The 21,740-nt window shown below is 38.7% G+C and overlaps 1 protein-coding gene across 2 annotated transcripts in view; it reads right to left on the bottom strand.

Moving 5' to 3' along the window:
- The window catches only part of unc5db (unc-5 netrin receptor Db), a 336,214-nt gene extending 326,301 nt beyond the window's left edge, over positions 1 to 9,913 (bottom strand). For both annotated transcript variants that reach the window (XM_044196320.1, XM_044196322.1), the window contains exon 1: positions 9,680 to 9,913. The gene's annotated coding sequence lies outside the window, so the exon portion shown is untranslated. The remainder of the gene's footprint in view (positions 1 to 9,679) is intronic.
- Between the last annotated feature and the right edge of the window lie 11,827 nt (positions 9,914 to 21,740).

Raw genomic sequence — 21,740 nt, 5'->3', positions numbered from 1 at the left:
TACTGTACCTGTGGAAACATGCATTATGCACAAGCACGTATACTTGCTTTAGGCATGTACTGTAGTGCAGTGGGGTTCATGTGTAAGTTAATCTGAGAGGCTTGTGGCTGTACTTGAATTGGTTTTTCAGACAAATATGAATGCTAAAGTTGAATACTGTGGAACCTTTCTCCTCAGAAATACAATTTTCATTTCAACATTTTGGATTTAGTAATGCCATTTTGAATAGTCTAAAGTGTGATAGCGTGACTGTGTCCCAATTACTACATACTAATGATATGCAGTATGTCGTATACTGTTTTGCAGTATAGAACAAATCAACACACTTTATACTAACACACAGACAGCTAATAATAAATATTTTTTGTTCCTGGAGCTGTTTCAACACCATCCACAGTTACTTGTAATATTGTAAGCTGTGAGTAGATCCTCCATTTCTATTGCATTATGGGAGAATAGAGGATGTCAACAGCACACTGAAAACTCTCTAGTATGTAGTATGGTTTTGGGCCACAGCTTGAGAGCTGTTTAACATGTTTTTGCATAAATCCACTTGTGTTGATTTTCAGTTTTTACAATTTCAATGTTTTAAGATGGGGAAGTAGTGTAAGTATAAGTATAACAAGTATAACTTGTGCTTGGGTTTTTGACCATGTGTGTCAATCTATGAATGCATGTGTGTTTAAACTATGTAATGTATGTGCACAGGAGCAGTCTAACACAAACATGCAAATAGTTACTACAGTATAGTACAGAATTCACTTCTAATTTGACAGCCCTTTATTACCTCCGCCAAGGAGGTTGTGTTTTCAGTGCTGTTTGTTTGTTTGTTTGTCAGCAGGATTACGGAAAAACTACTGGCCCGATTGTCATGAAACTTGGTGGAAGGGTGTAGCATGGGCCAAGAAAGAACCAAATACATTTTGGAGCGGATCTGAATCACAGGGCGGATACACAACTTATTTTTCACTTTCATTGTAACACTGGTGTGTATCGCTAAATGAACTGAATTCGTTGTGCATGTGTGAATCTGTCGTGATTAAAGTGAAACATACAACAAAACATAACAGCCACCTCAAACCTTCTAGTTTGCATATATGTACAGTATGTGTATGTGAGTATACATGTAAATGGACTGTACTTATATAGCGCCTTTCTAGTCTTTCTGACTACTCAAAGCGCTTTAACTACATATCACATTCACCCCATTCACACACATTCATACACTGATGGCAGGTGCCAACTGCTCATCAGAGAAACTAATCATTCACACAGAATTTGGGATTCAGTGTCTTGCCCAAGGACACTTCGACATGTAGGCTGGGGGAAGCTGGGATCAAACCGCTGACGACCCGCTGTACCACTAAGCCACAGTCACCCATGTGTGCACATGTATAAACAAGTATTTATATAGAGAATTTGTAAAATTGTGTAAGTTATTGTGTAGCACTATGCAAATAAGGAAAAATAAATTATTATTTACAGTACTGGAATGTCATCAAGTACATTTACCCAAGTTCTGTATTTTTCTGTATTTTTACTTACTTGTACTTTTCTTCAGTATTTTATGCTGCTTTATACTATATTGTACTTTTTACTCTGACAGTTTGAGTTTCTTTAGCGCATTGATAATGCATTGCTGTAAGTCAAAATATAAAGTAATGAAATTGCCTCCCCCTCAACTAGCTACATTAGAATATTGCTTACACATTAAGCCACCAGTAATAATCCAATAACACAACATATAGTAATATAACACTGACAAGAGACATACTGCTATATAGTGAGTACTTTTACTTGTGATACTAACTGTAATATAACAATCCCAGTATTTTAAATACTTCCTCCCCAATGATTATTAATAAAAAGCTATGGGTAATTTCAACAGAAATACATTGGCCCTATGAAACCCATATCCTTCAAACCTCAGCTCAGAAACTATACTTAATATATACTAATATCGGTTGATCTTGCATAGTCAGCATGCTGCATCCTTTTGAGTGCAGCAATGAAATATGGATTAAGTCTTATCCCAGACCCAAAGAGTGGAGGTCTCCACAGAAAGAGACATTTTAGTCAAAAGCTTTAATTAGTGTCTGGGAAAGCAGCCCTGCATTAGGGGGATGTCTCACCTGTCTACCTCAGAGACACATCAAGTGCCAAATGAAAGTGTACCACATCAAAAGTGCCACAGCACAAGTGTGCGTTTTCTTTTGATGGGACATGGTATGCCTCAAAGAGAATGATTCTCCAGAACATAAGGAATTCCTTTTCCCTATCGACTCCTGTCTTGTGTTTACGCCCTCATGTTTGATACATGACAGAGGTTGTAGAATATTTATCCTCTGCTTCTAACATCCTTCATCGACCCAAACCGTCGATGGAACAAGGTGGAAGGCAGTCAAAGCACGACTCACTACACCTTACCAGCAATACCACCAAACCTCCAGAAGTCTGAGGAGAAAGAGAGACAAACTCGTTTTTTTATTCATTTCTGAATACAACTTACATTTATTTTTTCTCATGCTTGTTGCTGGTTTAAACTTCCATTTGAGGGTTTCATATCCTTTAATTTTTGATGATGTTCATCTCTTTGATGTTTTATGTGGGTGTATTTTAGTCTTTTGTCTTTTCCTTGTAACATAAGATGTTTTTATCATCCACTACACTGCACATATCCATTCTTTTCATATTAACAATGATTCAAATTATGGGTTATGTGTAATGCGAAAGGCAATGCCAAACCCAACCCAGAATTACCAACTCTGCAGTTCCCCTCAGATCTAATGCCTTTTATCCTCTTTTAGCTTATTGTTTTGTTGATAATATTATAAACAGTACGGTCTACACCTGCTCTATAAGAAAAGTGCAATGAGATAACTTCTGTTATGAATTGGTGCTATATAAATAAAATAAAATTGTACGCTGGGTGTCTCTCCTTTGCTTGAATGTGTGTGTTTGTGGCTGCAGTCGCTGTGGAGTTTATATTGTTTATAGAGCTCTGTGTTATCTGATGATGTTTTATTCAACTGTTGTTGTTCTATAAGAAGTGGGAGGTTATTTAATTAATGAAGCCTAATAATGCTTGTTGCACCCTCCATGGTGTCCATAGACTTTATTTATTGTCCATCATTTTCATTTAACTGTCCTCTTTTCTGGTTAATTGTAGTAAGGCTATATAGAGGACGGCAATTGTATGTTCATAATTGATAATCAGCTGTATGCACACTAGTTCCACTAGTGTGTAATGCAATTTATTTTGTAGCCTAAAGGTGTTCTTTAATATAACAGTACTATTGTACATCATGATTTTAAAACACACTTTTAACTTTTCTACTTTTTACTTTTATCAGAGCATATTTTTACAGAAGCCCTTTTAGTTTTACTTGAGTATAATATTCTAGTACTCTTTCCATCCCTGCATTTTAGGTACTAGCTAGTAGAGAAAATAAAAAAAAACATCTGTCATTAAAAAGCTAGTAATATGAGTTCAAGTTCAAACCCAAAATCCATCCCCCCTTTGCCTTCGTCTGCTGGATGTGTAAATGAGCAATAGTTTGATAGCACATTATCAACTACTGTATATAAGGTGATACTATGTCAGTGTTGCCTTTTAAGCCTGTTATGCTGCCCCCAAGTGGCAAAAAAATCAATTCATCCTGCTTTAAGTTTCTAATTTTTTTAGATTTAATCCTAATTAGTTTATACATGTAACCTACATACAATAAATGTGCTAATATATTTAGGCTTGAGTACAGTCAAAGCATGGACATGTTAAAGCACTTGCAGAATCTGCAGAAAAATACTGATAATTGGATAAACATTTACCGTAGTTGATTATACATCTGAAATGATTAAAAGATCAAAAATATATTACCCCTCTATAAAGATGCAAATTATTTATAATTTTCCTTATTTTTCAGTCTTGATTAAAGTAGGCTATTTCTGGAAAGTGGCATAAACTGAACCAAAAGAAAATTCTAAGATTATATCAACATCAATTATATCAAGAAGATGCAAAAAGAAAACAAGCTCATTTTTCATCTTTAAACAGTAGCTTCCTTGTTATCTTGTCAGCGGATGTGCCATTACCATTAACTTGCATGCAGGGAAATATGAAGGAGCAAACAATGAACATGACAAAATGTGAAATTCCCCAGCCTCTCTCAAGGTCTCATTTTCCTGGCAGCTGCTAGTGAGCAGGAAAGATAGATCCTTTATCAACAGCCTTTGGGAGGAGGGTAGTGCAATTTTTTCCCAGGCAATTTATCTACATTCAGTCAGCCTGAGTCATATGGAAGCTTTATCCCTCCAGAATGTATCTAAGAGACAAAAAAATAAATAAATAAAAGCTCCAACTGTGTAGTCAATTTAATCTCAAATATGAAGACCACTAAAAGCAGCCTGGAGTGAGTTATACCCATACTGAATTACCTCAACCCTTGATTGTGAGGAGAGCTGCTGTGTGTTGGTCACCTGTCATGCTGACATATTCACATGCTCCATCACAGCAGCAATGATCCACGTAGCTGCTACAGTTGAGTCACAGGCAAGTAATCTCCAATTCTAATACCATCCAGATTTGACTATATCCTTGCAAATGTGAATAGAGCTCCATCTTACAAATTGCCAGAGTTGAGGTGATAAATTTAAGTGTATAATTTTACATCTAAAGACTGATGGACTAAATTTCACATGTTGTTCTTAGATTGCAGCGTTTGGAGCGGGTTAAAGGGCTTCTCAATGACCCACCAGTTTGATACTACACACAATCTACAGTACAGTAGATGCACATGAAATACTGATCAAGTGGGCCACTTTCTTAAATATATACTGCTCTGCTTAAAGCGATAATCCCCCAAATCCGTGTTGTCTTTGATATTAGTGGCATATCTAGTGCTAAACTCTTTTAGATGTGGTGGTACTGCATGGACTTTCCAGAGATCACCTGTCAAACAGTGTATTTTTTTTTTCTCTGGATTCCTGTTGAGGGATCTGGGATTCTGTAGCTGGTGCTGTTAGCTTTGTCAGACCAGACATAGTGGCTAACAGCTCAATTCTTCCTCTGTGAAAGATGATAAAATTTTAATTATTAGAGACAAAATTCATCACATCTTGCCCTCAACCAGCAACAATTTATACTTAAAGACAGGAACCTTAGAAACAGCTGTTTTAATTAGGAAAAACTCAATAAACTTTCATTGTTATGCAGATGATACCCAATTATATCTATCAATCAAGCCAGATGAAACTAATCACTTAGCTAAACTTCAAGCATGCCTTAAGGACATAACCTGGATGACCTGCAATTTTCTGATGTTATTGTACTTGGCCACTCCAAACACCTCTGAGACATATTATCTAAAGATATAGTTACTCATGGCATTGCCCTGGCTTCCAGCACCACTGTAATAAATCATGTCACATTTCTTTTGGAGCATCCCCCCAGGTTTCCTATATTGGTGTCTTTCTTGCCTTCCTACTCGCAACATCATCCACTAGATTGTCAAAATCTAGCTGTCTGACAAGGTCTGACTCTATTGACATAAGTGACGAGCTGAGACGTGTTAGGCATATGCTACTCCACAGCTCATTTCACTGTTAGACACCTGATCTGACTCTTATGTTGCTGCCCATCTCCTCCTATTGTTGTACTAGAGCATTATTCAGCCCACCCTATTGTACTGTTCCACCTGCTTCTTTAACATGTTATCCGTTACTAATCGGGCCAAACTCACATGCATAACCAACACCACCGCCAGGATAATTGGTCTCCCCATACCCAACCTAGCAGAGCTAAACAATAAGGTCATTGAACGCATTGCAACCTTAATAGCGCAGGACATCACACACCCAACTCAATTACCATCTTACCCTTCTGCCCTCCGGGAGCAGGTAAAGAACACTGAGATGCAGAAGAGAAACATGGCGATGCTAACTTCTGGGATGGCCTACAAAAATATGTCATTGCAGGGGCACCCTATTTTATGCCAGACTTACATATTCTATACATCAACTTTTAAAAAAAACCCACTTCATTACTTTTATTTCCTGTAATATTTTCTTTGTTTAATCATGCCTTCTGTATATTTGTTATACTATCAAGTGAATACAAAAAATGTGTCCACAATTATAATCAGATTACTTTAAGACAATTTTACATGCTGTATAAACAACAATATTAAATGATAACCACTAAACAGTGTGCTAGTGTGTGACAACACCACAATGTGCATTTAGCACACTTCATTTCATTTGGGACACAAGTGTAGAACTGTGAAGTCATCCCCCAAATTTGTTATCTTTTAAAATGAATTTAAATTGTATTTGAAACCTCAAAAAATTCTACAAGTGATACTTTCTTATCACTTGTTTATTTTAATTTATTTCAATTTATTGTCTTTTATTTGATTTTATGTTAACAAAGACTATATTTTTATTAAGAGCTGTTCCCCCTGACTATGTTTTCTATATAACTTTATACTGCAGAAATGGATTATATGTTGCCATGTTTGTTTGTAAGTTCTGTAATAAAAATTTAAAATAAAATAAAGAAATCCATTTGGGCTAGCTAATAAGCGCTCAATAAGGTTTTTATTCCCACGGCTGCAGCATCCCCTGTTTTGAACTAATAGTAGATTTAAACTAATAGTTAGCTAGCTAGTAGCATTGATTTAAGCATCATGACTATGGAATGCCATTTTAACATTTATTGAACACACTGTAGATAGCTACCCCTTTATCATATACCCCTTTCACACAGACGATCCACGAACAAATGTCACCTAACTAGTTAGACACCTGAGTTTTAGGCCGAGAGTTAACTAGCTGGCTTTTTAGTGCAGATAATTTGTAGTATCGGGGTCATGGGCCCATGGGGCAATAATATAGGGTAAACTCTAATGTCACAGATTATATTGTCAGAACATGCTGTTGTTCTGTATGCTACTAAAGTCAACAACATTAGAAAGAAGTATAGAGAAGAACATGGTGACTGACTGATTTGCTAAGCCATGCACTGTGCCACTCTGAGCATCAACAGGCCTCGTTAAATATAACCAACACTGTGAAAATCAGTCGTGCCTCTCATCTCGGCAGAATCACCCGCTGCGATTCTGCATCAGTCATTGGCGCGGACATTTCATGTGTCTGTTGGCTTTTAAAGTGAAGAACACAGTATAGCTTTGAACCATTCCTAGAAATGTCAAATGAAAATGGAAATACAGTGAGAGGTTGCATTGTTATGTTTTCTAATGAACTGGACATGATAGTAAGGCAGTTACTTAAATTTATCAAAGCGTGCATTTTGCTCATCTGGAAGAGGTTGGGAAATGTGATGATTTTACCCATAAATGATGTGAGCAGATGCACAAAAGAGGCATCTTGACTCAAAGAGAAACTGTCATCAAGAAGCCAAAATCTGTGATTCCTGGATAAGTTATCAGGGTATAAAAAGCTTCTCAGATCTTACAGCTGTGACATTGCCAGAGGTTAAAAAGTCCATGTGACTTCAGTTACAATAGGTGAGTCTGACAGATGACTAACATTTCACTGACCTCCAAAGCACTAGTTTGCTTCACTGAGCCTAAAACCTTTTATCTAGTTATTTTGGGTCCAGTCTATTTTAAATGCTGGATACAATTCAGCCACCTGCATCGAGGTAAGCTGACACAGTAATCATCAAATTTCCAGTGACCACTGCAGATGGAATGCAACAAAGGGGCCAAAGTGGTTTACATGGAGAAAATTATACTCTGAGTGCCACTTACGCAACAATAACACCCCAAAGTGGCATGTATGTGATAGCCAAGTGATTCTCAGACAGAAGGGAATTGATAATTTTATAGCCAAAGAATTAAATTATATTTTTGTTTTAATGCAATCTCACACAACTTCACTCAACCACTGTCACTGTGTCATGTCATCAACAACACACGTCTTTGACTTGTACCACAGATATCCCAGTCTGTGTTATCGCTGTTCTGAGCTGCAGGAATTATCAGCATTTGACCATGTTTTATGATACAATATTTATTTTCATTCTCTTTACATTATAAAGCTTGCAGTGCACACTTAGCCTCCAATATACCTGCATACAATTAGTAAAGCAGTTTAGATATCTTTGACATCTCAGTAGTAGTATCTGAGTGGTTCTGCATCAAGAAAATACAATTAGCCTCACAGCCTTCCTTTGGATAATTATGTAAAGTGTCCAGTAGTATTTTGAATGTGTAAGGTCTGGATTTCAACAGATTCCATTCAACCTCTACAGGAACAAAATACAAGTCTTCAACTGAAAGCAGCAGTTTAAAGGTGTGGTATGCTTGTCTTTTTAAACCCAAAGCAGCTCTGCTTGTATCGCTCATGGATGTTGTCATATCATTCATTTAAACTAGCCGCTCACAAATCTGTGCCCCTCAGTGTTTTAATGCAGTGCATGTGGGCATTTTTGGCAGCTGTAACTCCAGGAGCAAACAGCTTTATAACCAATATGTTGCCTAGGCTATATTAATTAAAAACGCTTGGACTGGCCTTGATCTAGAGCATATAGATCAGCTCAGACATCCCTACTTTCACTTTAATTTCAGGGTCTAGATCATTCCAACTTTTATCGTTCTATTGTTTACCTGACATGACTGCATTGTGGGCGCACTTGTGCACATTTATGCACAAAATTCCGGTTATACATGATTCTTTCATTGCAGTGTGAGTAAATGAACGGCCTAGGTCATAATATATGCGGCATCCAGCAATTTCAGTTAATGATATGACAGCAAGCGTCAGCATTCCAATAGTGTCCCCCTACAGTCTTCCTGCAGACTCCTCTCAGCATTAGGTGTTTAGTGCAGTGTGTGCAGTGGGTTTATTTAAAGATTCCCTCCAGACATGTTTTCAGACATACAAATACTCTGCTTTGTTTTATAATTTTATCCCTGACAGGGTTTCTCGACAAAAAAGCTTAATTATCTTGTTAAAAAATCTTAAACTTATATCTACTCCTTCTCCCTCATTGAAAAATCCATAGTCTATGAATAGTATCGTTCATTTAAAAAAATTAACTATCGGACATAAGATGTCTCTTATTTCACTGTAAAGTGGTAGATTTTCGATGGACCGCTACTACCTGCAAGTCAAGCATCACATGACTGTTGGGGGTTGCAGAGCCAGCACTACGGCTAGTGAGCTAATCTGCTAGCATGCATGCTATTATTACACTGATAACAGACCACACTGCTGTGGGTCTGACAATGACAGTGGTCCCCAATGAACAGATTAATCAAGATTAATCATCCAAGTCAAGTAACAATAAGAAAAACACGTTTGAGTGGAGGGGGAATTTGACAATGTAATGCAATGGACATCAGACTTTTTAAAGTTTTATGTCTGAAATGTTTTTTTTTTGTTTTTTTTTAAACATTTGGCACTCCTCCAGCTGGCAGTGCTTTAGATAACGCGACAAGTGCCAAAACTGCACTTCCTCGAATGGCCACTTGAGGCTGGCTCCAAAGCGATTAAATCCCCATAGAGCCCCATGTTAAAATGCCCAACTTAAATAAAAACGAAATAAACCCGTTTACAGTATGGTACCAAAAACAAAAAAACAAAAAAAGGTTTTGGTCTATATAGCTAATTTCCTCGTTCATGACAACTGTACGGACTGAATTTTTATGTAACTCACCCGTTTAAATTATATTCATAATTAAGGATGAGGTCGCTTTGAGTGATAGGTGGGTGCCCTCTCAGGTGGCATGCCGCTAGGTGCTTCAGCAAGTTCCAGGCTTCATTCGGCCCACCTCAGCTCCAACTCTTTGCCCATGGATTAGCTGGAGTCAGGGATTGCCAAAATGGCGACGGACGGAGCCGCTGGGAGCCACCCACTTTGAGCTTCACAATGGCTCTCGCAAAGGGTGACGTCACAGACATTGCGTCCATGCTTTATACAGTTTATGGCCTATACCTTAAAATGTCCCTGAGTGGAGCAGCTGTCCTGTAACCCTGATGATTCATTGCCCTAAAGCATATTGCAAAAATGTGCTCATACTTAATACCGGATAATTTAAAGGCAGAATGAGTAGGATTTGTCGGTTGCGGTTTGTAAACACAACATTCAAAGTTGGCCCCTCTTCCCCAGCTCAACAACACCGGAAGTGCACACCCAATGATGTATTTCATTATAGACACTAGCACTGCCATGGTAACCGGTATGGTTTGTATGTTACACAGAAAATTATTAAACTCAAACTCAGCACTATAGACTGCAAGGTTTTTTTCCCCTCATAATGTAAAGTTATTTGCATTGGTTGATAGTAGGTCTTAATGTGTATATACACTGCTTGTAATACAAATGGTGTAGCAAAATACAGCTGGGGTCCAATGTAACAGCATTTTCCACCATGTTCTGAACAGACACATTACAAACACTAACAAAAAGTAACATTTACATTTTGTAACATAAAACAGCAAACTTAATAAACTACTCAGTCCATCACTAGGCATGATGGGAAATGAGGGCCGATGCTACAATACTCAGCATTGTCTGCAGTCAGAGTAGGCATCACAGCTGCATAATTTTTTTTGACCCAAAAGCAGGACTCGGACAAAGGCTCTTCAACTGTTCAAACTGGATTTATTCACAAGAAAGAAATTAGGTTGAAGGGCAGGATCAGAGTTTCACAATGGAGCAGGGCAGGCAGGTTGAGCTGGACCAATCACAGGGAAACAGTGGCACTGGAGAAGGAAGGCAGGCAAAGATCACAGGTGAGTAGTGGACCTGAGACACAGATAAAACACAGGTTAAGCTGCATTCAAGAAAACACGAGAAACACCAAACTGGATTACAAACCGGGCTGTAGCATCTGTACCACATAGGCGAACTAAACAATCTGGAGAGAAGAGCCAGGGTTTTATACTGCAGGAGCTTGATGAGTGGATGAATCACAGATATGCAGGTGGAATGGCAGCAGGAGCTTGATGAATGGATGAGTTGCAGGTGTGCAGGTTGATTAGGCAGCAGGAGTGAGGTGGAGAGCCACGTCCAGACAAAGACACACTCACAAACAGAGAGAAGACAAACAAAAAACACAAGGGAGGAGAGAAAACAGCTGAAGACACTAGGAATGAGGGAGAGGCACAGCCGGACCATGAGCATCAGTGCTCACCCCACGGATGTGTGCATGCAGTTCAGGCACGGAGGCAGCACAGACTGGTCCCTAGCTAGCTTCTGCTGGTAGTAATTCTGCTGGTTCTCTTTCAGGTTAGTGAGTGACTTACTTTTAATGATGTCACCACATTTCCACCTTTCTCCATTTAACTTGAAGAGAAGATTCAGATTTTATTAAAGCTGAAATATCCTTAAAAGGACCCTGCAGGGGCGTCAGTTCCAGAACATGCTAGGCTTACAACATATAGCTATTAATATGAGACTTGTAAGGCTAGCAGGGTGCCCATAGCACATTATTTTCCACTGGACCTCCTAGCAGGTTCAACCAGCCATGAGCAATACTTTTTGACAGCTTCCTATTTGCAAGCAAACAAATCCATGTGGTGCTGAAACCGGCCACAGTAATTTGAGAGTCACATGGGAAATGCAAGGTGAGTGTTGTGGTTCAGTCTTAACGAGGGCCCCTGCTCTCCTCTGAACCAGCCTGATCAGCATAACCGACGTTGTTTGGGGAATGATTTTTGTATGCCTTAGCCAAATGCTGCTGGATTTACTGATCTCCATATTGATTTACGTCTAGGGGTGAGCAGGTTAATTAAATGTGAATGGCGTGGCAGCAACATTATATCGAGCACAGAGTAAAGTCAAGTGGAGCGACTATTTGAGTTGCTACAACAGCAATCAATGCAAAATAACGAGGGAGTATCTGTCATCGTACAGCAAATGGATGGGATGGAGTATGATGTGCAGACAAATTAAGAAGCTGCTGTAAGGCACTCAGGCTGTGTTTGAGGTTTAGTTGTGCATGAGTAATGAGTTAGTGGATTAACAGAGGGAAGATTCTCTGACACTTTCAGGTTACCTGTGGAAAATGTGAAGACAGGTCACAAGGATTTTAAAGGACAGCTTGAGAAAAAATGAATGAGAAAACAAAGGGTCAAACCTGTGCATGTGTCTTGCACTAACAGATTAATTTATGTTTTCACAAAGAACAATCTGGATGTCATGTGATTTCAAAAAGTTTAATTTGTATCTGTTTCCTGGGCTGATTTTTATTACTGCGTCAACACCTCACTGAGTTGTCTCAAATCTGCCACTCGGTGGGTCACAAAGTATGAAATCTGTGTTTTCACATTTTTGACAAATAATCTGACAGCAAGAGTGCATAAAGAATTAGAACTCTTATATCAGAGATGGTGAGATTGTGGCTTTTTTAACTCACCAGAACAGAAAATTAGTTATGGATTTAAAACTGCAGGCATCGCATGCTTTCAGTTAATCAGCATGATTATAATTGATAGTTTGATTTATATTACATTTGACTGCTGGGTCCTGTTCTCTGTTTGAAAATTTGGACTGCATTTTTCAGTTCTTCAAAGCTGGTTAGATTAAAAAATTTCTGGAGCTGCCCAAACCTGCAAAAGAGCACCATATTCATAGAAAGCTGGATCATTTCCAAGACTTCTTAGGGTGAACCCCATATATGAACACATTTTTCAGATACGGATGACAGGCTTTCTTAGAGGTATCATGAAAAAAATGTTGATATTATGATTTTGGATGAGAACACAACAGTAACTGAAAATGTTGGTATAATTATTGCAATTTAATTGTTCAAAATAAAGAGAGGGATGTGTTTTATTATAAAAGGGTTTGCTATATAGCCTAATATTTATTTTTACAATGTCTTCATTCTCATCAGTCTCATCAAGATGAGTAGATATATTAATTTTGAGATATAACCATCTGTGGAGGGTCTTCTAACTGCCAACTGTGTAGTTTTTGGACATGAATATACGTGAATAATATTCTGTCTGAATCCAGCATCATAAAGTTAAACTTCTTCATGTCTGATGATTACTGTCGGTCCTAAAACCAGCATAGGCGCCAACAACTGGTTTGGGTCGGGTGTGGGTTTGGTGTACATGTTGGTATTTTTCCGACATGGGACATACATGAACATTTTTAGCCTTTGTTTCAAAAAAAGGGAGCACTGTTATTCAAGACAAATTGATCTAAGATTAAAGAACCAAATTAGCTTGGTGACAATTAACAGGATCATTTTAGCCTGATAACAGCATATTAGCCTAGATTAGTTAAGCTACGTTTGATCAGTGGACTCCCTGCTATATTTAAACAATGAGCATTTCCTTAAAGTAAACAGGGCAGGTTGAGAAACTGATGATATATAACAGCAGAAAAGGATAAGGGAGTGGAAATTTCCTCTGAGTCTGGTCAATAAAATCTTAAAATCAATATCTGCTAACTAGTGTAGCGATGTTAATCTCAGACATGTGATCTGCTCACCATGCTTCAGTTTAAATGTGCTGCTGCTGCTGAAGGAGCCACATTTTTAAGTGGCTGACTGAGGCTGAAATAGCAGATGAGGAAAAAAAAAATGGAGCCAGATAGAGTGACAAAAAAAAAAAACAACTTGATTTTTGATTTGCTTCTCAACTGCAAAAATCAGAACTCCACTCCTGCCTCTTTACTTGCTCTTCAAAAGTCAAGTCACTGTTAAAAAACACCCCGAGGTTTCTGCTCACTGACTTTGCACTGGAGTGCACACTACTGCTAAGATGATTTGAAATACAAAATCTGCCATGAACGTGTTATCTCTCCCCTGTTTCTTCCTACCTAGCGAGGAAGCTGCACTAGATCAGAGAAACTGCTTTGGCTGACTTGTCTCTTGGCAACGTCACCGGCCTTTTATGCTACATTTAGTTAAATAAAGAAATGGCCAACACTGACAAAGAGCATGACACAGGGCATGTTTAGTCTTTAATATTTAACCGAAACCATGATCTTTCCCTAACCTCAACACAAGTGCTTTTCTTGTCTAAACCTATCCCAAGAAGTCCTCCAATTTAAACGATCAAAATAGTTTTGATTTGATGCCCCTATCGGCAGGACAGCATCGCTTGTCAGTACATTCCAAAACCGTTTCAAATCACTTTTACAAAAATAAAACAATTTTCTGATCTGACAGCGCTATGGCTGGGGCTTGGTTAGGTTTAGGCACAAAAAAGACTAGGCTGGGGTTTGGGAAAGGTTATGGCTTGAGTTAAACTCACTTAGTTAAGATTAGGGATTAGGGTTAAAAGAAACCAGCTGAAGTTTCTACCTCTCTGTATAACTGTTGAAAACCTCTCATGATTATTGCTGACATTTTATACAGCTGAAAATGTTTCTCTGCAGCTGCTGGAAATATCTCAACATGACATCACACCATCTGTTTAGCCAGTTATCTGTGAGAATAAGAAAAATTGAGCACCAAACAACAACACAGAACCAGAAAATGCAAGGTGCATAGCCGGTAGGTGTTTTTAACAGTGCTTGTGTGTTAATTGTGGGTTTTTCTTTTAATGCACAGCTGTCTTTGGCCCCGAGCTGCACTGCGGCTCTTTTGTAAAAAAATAAGTGAAACAGGAAAAAGTGCCCTTCCATCTAAACTAAAGGATCGGTGTTTGAAGCATATTGAACATCATAACTAATTCATTACTGTCTTATTATTATCCTAACCTAATCCTATCCTATTATTGGTTGCCAGTGTGGTGCTGTCACTAAGACATTCAAGTGCAAAAATTAAAGCTGCTATAATCAATATTTTTTTATGAACAATGGTTCAAATAACTGTCACTCGTAGTGAAGACATTTATCACCCAGCTCATTGTTTTGGTTTTACTGCCGCAACTTTACTGTTTTGGTTCACATTATTCTCATTTCCAAATTCTGTTTTCAGCAATTAAAGCTCAAATAAACCTACGTTACGCTACCTGCGCAGCACCAAACGGCAGACTAAGTTCGTGGCTAGCTGATGAACATCGTTGTACATTTAGCTGCTAAAGAGTAAGATATTTTTCTTAGCAGTTGTTGGAGACCAGAACGGGTGAGAATGAATAGTGGACTTAGATTCATCAGGTGGGCACAAACACGACTCCAAATGAATGCTAATGTTGCTCCTTGATTGCTGGATGTGTAAACAAGCAACTGTTTGCTACTAGTAACCTGATGAAATTGGCCCATTCCCAAACTGCCAAATCCGACAAATGTCATATACGTTTCAACTTTTGTCAACACATATACTGTACATCATTGCGTAATGACAATCAAAACGCTGCTGCTTTTCAGGAAATTCCTTTCGAGGCCAATGTAAAATTACTTATGTTCAAGTATGTTTTCTCATCAGTATGCATCTGTGAATTGTTTGTTCGAGTTAAAATAAAAAGAGCAGCTGTGGGCAACGGTGTGTAAAATTCCATAATACAAGATCATTTATTTCCCATCATTTTTCTGCCTCAGTTTACACACACCATTCTCTGCAGAGGTTTCATACCAAAGACTTTCAAGTCTTAATTGTTTGTTAATTTAGATTTTTCCACTGAGGAGGGAAATGACAATGACTTTTGCTAAGAAGGAACGAGGAATAAATCATTTTTGAACGCTAAAACTGATTCCACCAATGCTAATATTGCTATTTTAAGCTACTCCAGCGCTACCACAACAATAATAATAACAATAATAATAATGCTGTCATCGTCATTATGTAAGCTGTTGCAGTGCTCACACCATCCAAATCTCTGCAGTCTATAAAGCTTGTGGGCACTGGCAGATCAATGGGAATCTGATCTGTGGAATTCAAGTACAGTTTTACCATTGCCCTGAGCGGTCTGTGATACAAGAGGGCAAGCCAGACAGTGATGGATAAAGATTCTGAAAAGGAATTTTATCTCAAAGCCATTTTATGTCTCACTGCATATATGACATGCAAAAGACAAGTGGATGTTTCAGCTGAAGCCGGACGAGTCTGATCAGGGTAAATGTTTCTCGAAGAAGAAAGATGTTCTGCGCTTTAGATGAGAGAAGCGCAGGCTTCTTTTCTCAGTAATATCACCATATGTATTTCCTAGTAGACCTGTGAAGATTTTCTGATTTATCTTAGCCAATTAAAATGCCCTATTGGATGTGTGTACTGCAGAGGAAGTCTGGATGAATTACAGATTCAATTATCATAGAATGGGGGATACATTACGACATTGAAATTGAAAGAGGGACCATATAATCTGTTTAACGTGTACAATAACAAAAGCAACAATAACAAACTTGAATTATCTTTACAATTAACCATTTAGTAAACAGTTAATCCAGTATAAATGTAAATAATATGAAAGTGTTAAATTAAAATCAACAAGGGTCAGTGCCAGTCACTGTCACTGGCAATATGGCGATTCTGGCAAATGGGCCGCAAGGCCACAACCAGCAATGTGGGGAAAAAAATCTGACCTGCCGGCCACGGCCCACTTGATGTTGGAACAGCCCATCTGATTATCACTGTCCCAAAATTGTTATAGGCTACCTATAGCAAGTTTGTATCTATGCAAACCGGAGACTTTGAGAGAGCGTGGTAATTGTCAATCATTTATTAATTTGGCCAATCAGTGGTTCACAATCCACTGTCAGTCAAAAACTAATTTCACCAATACACCGCCTGAACCAGATGTCAAGCACTCCTGAGGCCCCTAGTTCTATGAGCCAATGGGGTTTGAGCATGCATAGTAGGGTTCTGTTGTATGTAGTAGGCTACGTAAACTTTCAGTTATTTCACCTTAGCAGTTCATCAAAATCTGTTTCTGAACAAATCTGAGACGAGAAATAAGCAATCCAGTTGCTAAAAGTATGGAAGTTTTTATTGGACTTATTATTTATAACACACAGAAGACAATCCACAAATGTGTACCATGATACACAAATATCAAACTACCCACAAATATGTATTTTTTTTATTTGTGATGTGTAAAGTCATATCTACAAAAATATAGAGCAATTTGCAAATATGCATAACTTAGTCTGTAAATATATATTTTAATTTCACATAAAAATGATAGAGGCTTTATAAATGTAAATAGTTTCACCACAACAAATTCATGTAAAGTGATATTTACACATTTGTGGATCCATTTTAACACGTGAAACGGGTTTTGCACATTTGCAGATTGCTTCCTGTCAGCTTGTGGGCCACGTGACATTTGTTACTTCCCTCCTGTTTATTTGTGGAATTTTGTCCACTTCGTACTGCAGCAGATCTGTAAAAAGGAATCTGTAAATTGAGGTGCAGTTACTAGATTCCCTCACATGAGCTGATGGAACTACAGTCTGTAAGCTGCTGGAAGAATGCTGAACAAGAGTGAGCGTACAACAGGAGAAAACCAGCTAGCTTCGACCAGGAGGTGAAAGACACGGTGGAGCATCTTTATTTAACCCAAAGTTTGTGATTCAGCATCGGGTTCATCATTGTCATCTCCAGGTGAGCTTGCTGTGCTGTGCTTGCTTACTTACTGGCGTTACCTACAGTTTGCTAACATTGGTGTTAGCTGGCTGTGGCAGTGGTGTACAAGCTAGCTCAAGCTAGTGTTAGATCATTTAAGTTCGGGGCCCTGTTTCAGAAACTGGGTTTAGCGAAAACAGGACAGGAGAGATGACGCCAAGGTGCTGCTGAGAAGACGGAAAGAAAGAAAGGGATGAAAGTGTCAGCGATATCTCAGAGAAAATCCACAAGTCACATATTAGATCTACAAGGTCTAATTGAAAAGTTTGTTCTGACTTAAGGCTACTACTGCACCACTGCTTTTCGAGCCAGCTTACTACTGTAATTTCCCACAGAGGTTAGCAAGTTAGCTAACATTAGCTTCCAGTTTACTGCACACATGGTAAATGGACTTATATAGCGCCTTTCTAGTCTTTCTGACTACTCAAAGTGCTTCAACTACATATCTCATTCACCCCATTCACACATTGATGGCAGAACTGCTCATCAAAGTATCTAATCATTCTCACACCGAAGGCACAGCCCTCGGAGCAATTTGGGGTTCAGTGTCTTGCCCAACGACACTTTGACATGTGGGCCGGGGGGAAGCTGGGATCGAACCGCCGACCTTCCAATTGGTGGACGACCCGCTCTACCACAAAACCACAGTCACAGACACAGCCTGTGGTAGCTCATTAGCCACCAGAGTCTAGTTTTCCAACAAAACTTGCGCTGTGTGATTTCTAAAATCAGCAGTGGTGAAAGTTACTATATTCTGTTATGATCAAAAGTTTAAAAAAAAGTCTACTTCCACTTAAAATGTTGATTAAAAACGCTGCTGTCTGTTGATACTTTGATCCTTTGACTAGAGCTGAAAACTTCGGATCTAACATTGAGAAACAAGGCAACTTTGCTTCCCCTTCTCCATATGAGAAAGATGAATTAAAAACTGACTGACAACTGGTTCAGGCTGCTTATTGGTGAAATTCGTTTTTGACTGACAGAGGATTGTAAGCCTCGAAAGTTGAATCGAAAATACAAAATGAAATGGATAAAGGACCAAAAAAGGTGAAAAGGTGGAGCAGAAAAGGTCAGACAAAAAGAAAAAATTATCTCAAGGCTGATGCTGCAAAATGTTATAACTTAACACATCCAGTCCACACGAAAATTGACGAATTCTGTTCCCAGTCTGACCCTGGTCACTGCCCACTGGAAATGTCAAAGTTTGAGTGTGCTCTCTTCAAATGCTCCATTATTTTCCCTTTTCATGGAGGTGCTCTCACTATAGAATAAACACAGAAGGCTATTGGACCAAAAGGCATAAACACATACTTCTCAGTCCACTCACTGTTAAATTGCCTGTTTTCATTGTCAGTTTTACTTTTTTTAGAGTGCAACATTCAGGTTGCTTTTGTAGAAACCCAGCCATCCAGATAAAGTGGGAGATCACAAGCTTGTCTGTGGTGACTGGCTGCCTAGCCGTACTTTAAACACAACAGGACCATAGCTACAGTACTGTATCTAAAATGTTTAAAGCTGCATTAGTTGATTTTTTTGGCCACATGGAAGCACCACAACCTTGAATACATCTAACATTTGTTACCTTAGGTGCTGCAAGGTCGGGAACACAGACAGGATTCAAACAACCAGAAACACAAGGAAGGAATGCTGGAACGTAAGACATCAGTGTACTACAACGAACTGGCACAGAGTGAAGAGAGACATCACACTATATACACAGCTGGGTGAAGACAATAGGACACAGGCACAACCAGGGGCGTTTCCAGGGTTTGAAGACATTCGGGGCTTAGCCCGGATCTCTGTAGGGGGACATTTTTTCATAAACAGCCTCTATTTTGATGCTTTTTTATGCACTCTGGCACCTTGTTTACATTCGAAGTACATCTTAATCATCGGCTCAATAATAACTCACAATGTTCACAGATAAAACAATTGTCTCTTGCTAGTCACGTTTTCCCCACATATCCAACATGCTAATGTAATTAGCTTAAGACTATGGCATTTTACATTACATTAATGAGCCTAGCGGCTAGCGGACTTTTTCCTCTACTGATAAAATTACAGTTTTTCTTACTCACCACTGGTGAGGGTTAGTAAAGTTTTATCAGACTAACAATGTTGAAACAGGCAGCTTTTTAGTGACAGACTGCTGATTTGTCTCTGTGTTTTTTTTGTCAAGCTTGTCAGCCTAGCAACAGTAACTGGGGTCCATTCCAGGCATGAGTAGCATTAGGATTTTAGCTAATCAAAATTGCACAAAAGTATTAGGCCTGCAAAGTAACACGAAATTGCTGTTACCACTTTCCACGCCTGATTCTTCTGACTCAGCTGCTGCTGCTGGCTCAGTCTATAGCTCATCTTTGCTGCTGCTGCTACCCTCTCCATCTGCAAAACCATGAAATCAACTTAAATGAAGCTCATAATAACATTGGCACCTACAATCAAGATGAGGTGAAATGTAGGCTACTTCAACAGGTAATTAAACCATTATTGAAAAGTTACTACATTAGGCTTCATTAACTTCTTACCCTTCCTTCTCTTGTGGAAAAATCCAAAATGATTTAGTTGTTTTTTTCTTTCTGGACCTGTACTCTGCTATTTCTGCTCTCAACTCTTCCCGCTTCGTTAAGGGCCACTCAGCACCCGCTCACGTCACTCACTCAGCGCCCGCTGACCAGTGTGTGTGTGTGAATTCAGCGCTGTGCCGCTGTGCACTGCACACTCACACACATTATGTTTTTTGTCCAGCTTCACATAGGCTTAAAATTACATTCGGAGCTACTCTCAAAGCCCCGGTAAAATGGCCTGGCGACACCACTGGGTGCAACTAATTAGGGCGGAGCATGCAATCAGGACAGGCGAGAAACAAACGAGGGGCAGGAAGTGAAGTGATCTGAAACGAGAGGAGAGGTGAGTAACAGAACAAAATGGGAAATACTAATACGAATGACAGAGAAACAAAATATGACCTAGAAGGCAGAGCGGGGTGTGTCACATTAACATTAATTTAGAGTTATGTTTTTGTCCATCTGACAAGTCTGATATTCACTCTCCTTTTAGCTTTTGTTTGGTCTACACCAGTCTCAGTCTTCAGCTGATAAATGCTACACTATGTTCTCCAGCTAAACGCCAGTTTTTGGCAAGTCACTGTAATTACAACTGTAATCAATTATTAATTACATATTATTGCAAAAATAATTACAGTACTAATTACTTACTAATTATTTACTTACAGAAATAGTAATTAGTTACCTTACACGTTAATGTTTTACTATTAATCAGCAGATCTGACAAAGGTGCCTTTAAACAACTAAAGCCTCCAAACCAAGTGGCAACCTCCGGGTCTGAAAAGTGAAGCCAGTGCAGCGGTCATGGTCACAGGGGGCGATTCCACTGATTGCAAAAAGAAGTCTGATTGTATAGAAGTCTATGAAAAAATGATCCTACTTCTCACTTGATTTTTTACCTCAGTAAACATGCTCCTAATGAGTTTGTTGTCTCAATCGCTAGTTTCAAGTCTTCTTCAATACAGCGTGATGTTCATTTTGTAAATTATGGTCCCATTTAGAGTAAAATAAATGATAAAGCAGGGTATGCTTTGGGGTGTGTTGTATGATTTTAACCATTTCTGCTCTGGACTCTTCCAGACCTGGGTTGGGATCTTGTATGTAGCTTAGAGGTGGGCGATATCACCTAAAATTTATATTACAGTATTTTCTTGTTTTTTTACGGTGACGGTATTATATCACAGTATTACAATAATAAAAGGGATACTCCACTCAAAACATGATTCTACCTCTTTTCACTCTATTGGCAATGTAAGGCAACATATCTTAAGAAAGAAAAAAAATATTTAAAAAAAACTCTTGGCTCCAAATGAAATGGAATGAAAGGAAGGAATGAAAATTAGGTATTGGCCTACATGTGTTTTGGGAGAAGTAGCCTGCCCCATAATGAAGGTTAATTAGTAAACGTAATGTGATTCAGTCTCAGAGTTAGACAAGGGGTAAGATTAGGTACCTCAACAGCATTTATTTGGCAGAAAACCCAAAGTATATTATATAAGTACAATAGTCATGTCTATCAAGTACATTTACATATGGTAGCAACAGACACACAAACAGCAGCACTTGTGGTCTGCTTCTGTCACCAGATTGGTCACACATTTGCAAACATATTGCTGGCGATTTTCAAGTCGCAACTCATATCTACTGTGGCGAATATGCTTGTATAAGTGAGCACTACATCACAGCC

Source organism: Siniperca chuatsi, linkage group LG5 (assembly GCF_020085105.1).
Source record: "Siniperca chuatsi isolate FFG_IHB_CAS linkage group LG5, ASM2008510v1, whole genome shotgun sequence".
Classification (NCBI taxonomy): Eukaryota; Metazoa; Chordata; class Actinopteri; order Centrarchiformes; family Sinipercidae; genus Siniperca; species Siniperca chuatsi.
This window is presented reverse-complemented; position numbering and strand designations above follow the sequence as displayed.